The following is an 8151-nucleotide window of genomic DNA, read 5'->3' as shown; positions in this document are numbered from 1 at the left end:
TCCCTGCCACCAATCTCCATATCCCTGCTGACTAACTCCATATATCCCAGATACCTATCTCTCGATATCCCAGACACCTATCGCCATATATCCCCACCACCCATCTCCCCATATCCCCTGCCACCCATTCCCATATCGCTGCCACCCATCTGCATATCCCCGCCATCCAACTCCATATCCCTGCCACCCATCTCCATATCCCTGCCACCCATCTCCATATCCCGCCACCCATCTCCATACCGCCGCCACCCATCTCCATATCCCAGATACCCATCTCTATATCCCAAATACCCATCTCCATATCGCCGCCACCCATCTCCATATCCCTGCCACCATCTCCATATCCCCGCCACCCATCTCCATATCCCCGTCACCCATCTCCATATCCCACAGACCCATCTCCATATCCCATATACATTTCCATATCCAATCCACCCATCTCCATATCCCCGCCAATCATCTCCATATCACCGCAAGGCATTTCCTTATCCCAGAGACCCATCTCCATGTCACAGAGACCCGTCTCCATATCGCCGCCACCCATCTCCATATCCCCGCCACCAATTCTATTTCCCCAGATACCCAACTCTATATCCTAGATACCTGTCTCCATATCGCTGCCACCCATCTCCATATCGCTCAAGCCACCCATCTCCATATCCCTCAAGCACCCATCTCCATATCCCTGCTACCTATCTCCATATCCCTTGATACCCATCTCTATATCCAAGACAACCATTCTCCATATCCTGCCACCTATCTCTATATCCCCTGTCACCTATCTCCCCCATATCCCACAGACCCATCTCCATATCTCATATACATTTCCATATCCCAGCCTCCCATCTCCATATCCCCGCAATCCATCTCCATATCCCCGCAAGGCATTTCCTTATCCCAGAGACCCATCTCGATATCCCAGAGACCCGTCTCCATATCGCCGCCACCCATCTCCATATCCCCGCCACCAATCTCCATTTCCCAGATACCCATCTCCATATCCCAGATACCCATCTCCATATCGCCGCCACCCATCTCCATATCCCACAGACCCATCTCAATATCCAACAGACCTATCTCCATGTCCCATTTATATTTCCATATCCCAGCAACCCATCTCCATATCCCACAGACCCATCTCCATATCCCACAGACCCATCTCCATATCTCATATACATTTCCATATCCCAGCCACCCGTCTCCATATCGCCACCACCCATCTCCATATTCCCGCCACCCATCTCCATATCCCAGAGATCCATCTCCATCTCCCCGCCACCAATCTCCATATCGCCGCCACCCATTTCCATATCCCTGCCACCAATCTCCATTTCCCAGATACACATTTCCATATCCCAGATACCCATCTCCATATCCCCGCCACCAATCTCCATATCCTAGATACCCATCTCCATATCCCCGATACCCGTCTCCATATCCAAGACACACATTTCCATATCCCAGAGACCCATCTCCATATCCCACAGACCCATCTCCATATCCCACAGACCCATCTCCATGTCCCATTTATATTTCCATATCCCAGCCACCCATCTCCATATCCCTGCCACCCATCTCCATATCCCAGAGATCCATCTCCATATCACCGCCACCCATCTACAGAGACCAGAGACCCATCTACTTATCGCCGCCGACCATCTCCATATCCAAGAGACTCTTCTCCATATCCCGCCGCCCATCTCCATATCCCAGAAACCCATCTCCATATCCCAGATACCCATCTCCATATCCCAGAGACCCATCTCCATATCCCGCCACCACTCTCCATATCCCAGACACCCATCTCAATATCCCTGCCACCAATCTGCATATCCCAGACACACATCTCCATATCCCAGATACCCATCTCCATATCGCCGCCACCAATCTCCATATCCCAGACACCCATCTCCATATTCCTGCCACCAATCTCCATATCCCAGACACACATCTCCATATCCCAGATACCCATCTCCATATCCCGCCACCAATCTCCATATCCCAGATACCCATCTCCATATCCCAGATACCCGTCTCCATATCGCCACCACCCATCTCCATATCTCCGCCACCCATCTCCATTTCCCTGCCACCCATCTCCATATCCCCGCTACCCATCTCCATATCCCCGTCACCCAACTCCATATCCCCGCTACCCAACTCCATATCCCAGACACACATCTCCTTATCAAAGATACCCATCTCCATATCCCGCCACCAATCTCCATATCCCAGATACCCATTGCCATATCCCAGAAACTCGTCTCCATATCGCCGCCACCCATCTCCATATCTCCGCCACCCTTCTCCATACCCCTGCCACCCATCTCCATATCCCAGATACCCATCTCCATATCGCCGCCACCCATCTCCATATCGCCGCCACCCATCTCCATATCCCAGACACCCATCCCCATATCCCCGCTACCCAACTCCATATCCCAGCCACTCATCTCCATATCCCTGCCACCCATCTCCATATCCCCGCTACCCAACTCCATATCCCTGCCACTCATCTTCATATCGCCGCAACCAATCTCCATATCCCCACCACCCATCTCCATATCCCAGACACACATCTCCATATTGCCGCCACCCATCTCCATATCCCAGCCATCCAACTCCATATCGCTGCCACCTATCTCCATATCCCCGCCACCCAACTCCATATCGCCGCCACCACTCTCCATATCCCTGCCACCCATCTCCATATCCCAGCCACCCATCTCCATATCCCACCACCCATCTCCATACCGCCGCCACCAATCTCCATATCCCAGATACAGATTTCTATTTCCCTGCCACCCATCTCCATATCCCCGCTACCCAACTCCATATCCCAGCCACTCATCTTCATATCGCCGCAACCAATCTCCATATCCCCACCACCCATCTCCATATCCCCGCCACCCATCTCCATATCGCCGCCACCCATCTCCATATCCCAGCCATCCAACTCCATATCGCTGCCACCTATCTCCATATCCCCGCCTCCCACAATATCACTTTGAGATTTGCATCTTCTCACTTTGGTGGAGTGTTATTGTCAAAGGACTAATATTAACGAGAACCTGTATTAAACTGACTGAGTAAAGTAGGTCATTTTATCTTATCTTATGTCCTTCTTACCTTATTTGATTTACATAATTGGAATATCTTGGTAAACCAATCATTCACGTGTTAAGGTAATCAGAGTCCATTGTTGCCTTCATATTTATCCATCCGTCATATACATAACACATTGCCGCTCATACGTTACGTCCCTCTGTCACAACGTTTGACATCTCTGTTACGTAGAGGGTAATGTCCTCGTAACTCTATTCCTTAAAAAAAAAGGAGCCGAGGCCCATTATTTTTAAGGAATGGAGAGGTACGAGGACACTACCCTACATAACATTCAAAGTATTGGTAATATTTCTGTTATCAAAATTAAATATCAAAATGACAACATGAAGTCTTAAATTTGAAACTGGTCACATCGCCTTATTCCTGAAAGGTAATGGAGCGAGCACACAATGGAATGACGTCACAGATGTAATTTAAACTGCAGGTATGGACAGCACCTCTGTGATGAGCTTGTCCACTCGTATGTTTACTTAGCTTCGGGATGACAGTTTCCAGAAAGCTGGTTGTACCTGTGTAAGAGCGAGACGAAGCTGACTGGAGGCTTCTTTCCACCTTGCGGTGTTTCTACTTGTCCAGAATTGTGGAGGACGTGTCTCAGTCATGAATGCTGCGGCAAATACTGGACATTCGTGAGAGCAATGTGCACTCATGTGAAAGGACCTGTTATCTTCTGCTGCGGCAAAAATCGACAAAGTTCCCCGTCGTCAATGTTTTGCGTGATCAACAACCCAGACAGTTCTACGACGTGTTTGTTTTGCGAGTCCTCTTGTAAAAACAAGCCGAATTGTTGACAATACATCGTATCGCTTCCCTTGAACGAACATCATAGAGAAGACCAAAGACGTCAAATTTGCAATTAAACATCGTTAAAAAAGATTATTTACCTATTCAGTTCTAATTTGTTTTTGCTAGGCATTGTCTTATATGCAGGAATTAAGATTACCATGACCATTATCATATGAGGCAAGGTGTACTCAACGAAAGGTTCATGCGCCATTTTCAGGTGGCTGTTTCTCGATAAAATATGTGTTTGAGTCTCTCGATTTATTTAGATGGTTCAGAAGAGAATAATATCTAACCGTTCACCAGCTGCAACAGTATGCCCCAGCCTTTCAGCGTCGATCTGCTTCAGAGGCACCTGAAACTATTCCAATGGTAAACTGCTTTTATCTCAAAGTACATTCTGTGCAGGATACGAGTACTTCTTCTATGCCAGGTCCAAGGATGTTCCAAATATGATTCAATGTTGACTCATGGCAGGCCAAGACTGACTAGTTACAGTGCTGTTCTTTAGTAGGCTGTCCCTGCTTTTGGGTCAGGGGCTATCATCCACAAACAGAGGTCTTGTTGAATAACTGGTTCCAGTTCTTCTCGGGTGTGTTGACTGCTTGCGCCTTCTGTGGTGTCCAGGTGGAGCTTGCAGTCGTGCTAGACATCCCGATCCCCAATCATTACCAAACATCATCTGCATGGGACAGTTGCCCTGGTGTTCCTGGTGAAATATGTGGGATTCACGGGTATCCAGGTCAGACGCCTAGTCGTCTTTCTATAACTTGGTGCAGTAGTTTGCTTTCGTCCGACCGATGTTTTTCTTTCCTGAAGGGGGATATTATGATTTCCCTATGCGCTCCTTCTGCTGTTCTAAGATGTGTTTTAAAGGTTCTGTGGGACATATATATACGTTTCCAGTTGGTGCAAATAATGTCGTCGTAAAAATTGGAAACAGTGCCATGTTTTAACGCTGTGACGTCACAAGTCTTGCCCGTGGGAGATCTTTCACAGCATTGGTTTGATTATGTTGTCTCACCATATGCCCTCATAAGAAGGTACCAGGGACCTGTTAAATATTATTTTCGCTCACATCGAACTGAATGACGAGGTTCTTTCAGTGACGTTGACAATATGCCAAAGCATTTTGTGATTTTAACAAGTGACACCAAAATATTACTAAAACGGACTGTCATTGAAAGCATGATAACCAGGTATATATCACATATTATAACATATTATAAGATCAAGTCCCAAAACTTTCAAAGTTAAATTTGTGCTTACCCGATTTTAAAACGAAGTATATTTGTTCTTTTTACAATTCGGCTAAACCTTCCTACAATTGCCAGCGGCTGAAGGGATGGTGTAATTCCAGCTTGGGTCCATGCAGGTAGCAAAGGTACTGTAAGTCCCCATGGTCCCTAGTATGGTGATTTACCTTCAGTTGTTGGCGATGTACAGCCTATTTTTATATTGTGTTGACCCCTATAGTTAAAATGTTTTAGATTTAATTACTAGTTTTACATGTATATATGTGATATTCTAGTTTGTTTTACTGTCCTTCGTTGGCAGGTTTTTATAATATATATATATATATATATTCCATTTCAATGTCAAATTGTCGTCACGATATGGCTGAAATATTGCCGATGTGACGTTAAATATTAACTCACTCACTCACTCACTATTATAAGATCATACTTTTAGGGATCATTTCTATAGTATGCATCGCCATGACTTCAGGTAAAACAGGTACAACTGACAGTCTACCAAGCCACGAGGACGAGAGACAGGGTTATAACATATATTTGATTATCAGACAAACGATACAGAATCACAGTTGGGCTCCAGACCAAGACAACGAAAGTTAGCCACCATACCTTGCCGAGATATAGTACCTGTGTTCGGCTTCATTAAAGAAAATAAATAAGATGCATGAAAACAGATCTAAATGTAGGACGCCTCCATTGAATGGCGTGTGTTTCGATGCCGTTAAGATGGCTGTGTCTCGAACTTGATCAAGAAAGTTTGAAAGAGGAATGAAGCTACACAGAGTTGACGTATGATTATAACATATTAATGATGTGTTCAGTCAGGTATTCCAACGGGAACCCTCTCTGCAGCTTTGATGACAATGTGCACAAAGTTCACCGGGCACATTGTACTCCTCATAAATCTTTCACGGTCAAAGGGAAACAACTCCTTTGCGATTCAAATTGTTTTCTTTCTGAGCCCAGTATATTTCGAAATGACGCAGAAATAATGCGGATGCATAATGCGTCCAGAGGAAACGAATGTTTTGCATATCCCTCTGGCTGAATATGGAGATGGGTGACGGGGATATGGAGATGGGTGGCGGCGATATGGAGATGGGTCTCTGGGATATGGAGTTGGGTGGCGGGATATGGAGAAGGGTCTCTTGGATATGGAGATGGTCGGCGGCGATAAGTAGATGGGTCTCTGGTCTCTGTAGATGGGTGGCGGTGATATGGAGATGGATCTCTGGGATATGGAGATGGGTGGCAGGGATATGGAGATGGGTGGCTGGGATATGGAAATATAAATGGGACATGGAGATGGGTCTGTGGGATATGGAGATGGGTCTGTGGGATATGGAGATGGGTCTGTGGGATATGGAGATGGGTGGCGGCGATATGGAGATGGGTGTCTGGGATATGGAAATGGGTATCTGGGAAATGGAGATTGGTGGCGGGGATATGGAGATGGGTCTCTGGGATATGGAAATGCCTTGCGGGGATATGGAGATGGGTGGCGGGGATATGGAGATGGGTGGCTCGGATATGGAAATGTAAATGGAATATGGAGATGGGTGGCAGGGATATGGAGATGGGTGGCGGGGATATGGAGATGGCGGCGGCGATATGGAGATGGGTGGCAGGGATATGGAGATGGGTGTCTGGGATATGGAGATGGGTATCTGGGATATGGAGATGGGTGGCAGGGATATGGAGATTGGTGGCGGCGATATGGAGATGGGTGGTGGGGATTTGGAGATGGGTGGCGGCGATATGGAGATGGGTATCTGGGATATGGAGATGGGTATCTGGGAAATGGAGATTGGTGGCGGGGATATGGAGATGGGTGGCGGCGATATGGAGACGGGTCTCTGGGATATGGAGATTGGTCTCTGGGATACATAAATGCCTTGCGGGGATATGGAGATGGATGGCGGGGATATGGAGATGGGTGGCTGGGATATGGAAATGTATATGGGATATGGAGATGGGTCCGTGGGATATGGAGATGAGTGACGGGGATATGGAGATGGGTGGCGGGATATGGCGATGGTTGTCTGGGATATGGAGATGGGTATCTGGGATATGGAGATGGGTAGCGGGGATATGGAGATGGAGTTGTGGCGATATGGAGGTTCAGGGAGATCTCTGGGACATGGAGATGGTCTTTGGGATAAGATCCCAGAAGCTGCTAACCTGATATAATCCCAGACACCCATCTCCATATCCCTGCCACCCATCTCCATATCCCCGCCACCCATCTCCATATCCCTGCCACCCATCTCCATATCCCAGAGATCCATCTCCATATCACCGCCACCCATCTACAGAGACCAGAGACCCATCTACTTATCGCCGCCGACCATCTCCATATCCAAGAGACCCTTCTCCATATCCCCGCCACCCAACTCCATATCCCAGAGACCCATCTCCATATCGCCGCCACCCATCTCCATATCCCCGTCACCCATCTCCATATTCAGCCAGAGGGATATGCAAAACATTCGTTCCTCTGGACGCATTATGCATCCGCATTATTTCTGCGTCATTTCGAAATATACTGGGCTCAGAAAGAAAACAATTTGAATCGCAAAGGAGTTGTTTCCCTTTGACCGTGAAAGATTTATGAGGAGTACAATGTGCCCGGTGAACTTTGTGCACATTGTCATCAAAGCTGCAGAGAGGGTTCCCGTTGGAATACCTGACTGAACACATCATTAATTTGTTATAATCATACGTCAACTCTGTGTAGCTTCATTCCTCTTTCAAACTTTCTTGATCAAGTTCGAGACACAGCCATCTTAACGGCATCGAAACACACGCCATTCAATGGAGGCGTCCTACATTTAGATCTGTTTTCATGCATCTTATTTATTTTCTTTAATGAAGCCGAACACAGGTACTATATCTCGGCAAGGTATGGTGGCTAACTTTCGTTGTCTTGGTCTGGAGCCCAACTGTGATTCTGTATCGTTTGTCTGATAATCAAATATATGTTATA

The 8151-nt window shown here is 47.0% G+C and overlaps 1 pseudogene; it reads left to right on the top strand.

Annotated features, from left to right (window-relative positions):
• The first annotated feature begins 5585 nt into the window (after window positions 1–5585).
• LOC124270666 lies at window positions 5586–5690 on the top strand (annotated as a pseudogene).
• Window positions 5691–8151: the final 2461 nt, after the last annotated feature.

Source organism: Haliotis rubra, unplaced genomic scaffold (genome assembly GCF_003918875.1).
Source record: "Haliotis rubra isolate DU_JTF1 unplaced genomic scaffold, ASM391887v1 Scf1534, whole genome shotgun sequence".
In the NCBI taxonomy this organism is placed as follows: domain Eukaryota; kingdom Metazoa; phylum Mollusca; class Gastropoda; order Lepetellida; family Haliotidae; genus Haliotis; species Haliotis rubra.
Note: the sequence above shows the minus strand (reverse complement) of the source record. Positions and strands in the feature narration are given on the sequence as shown.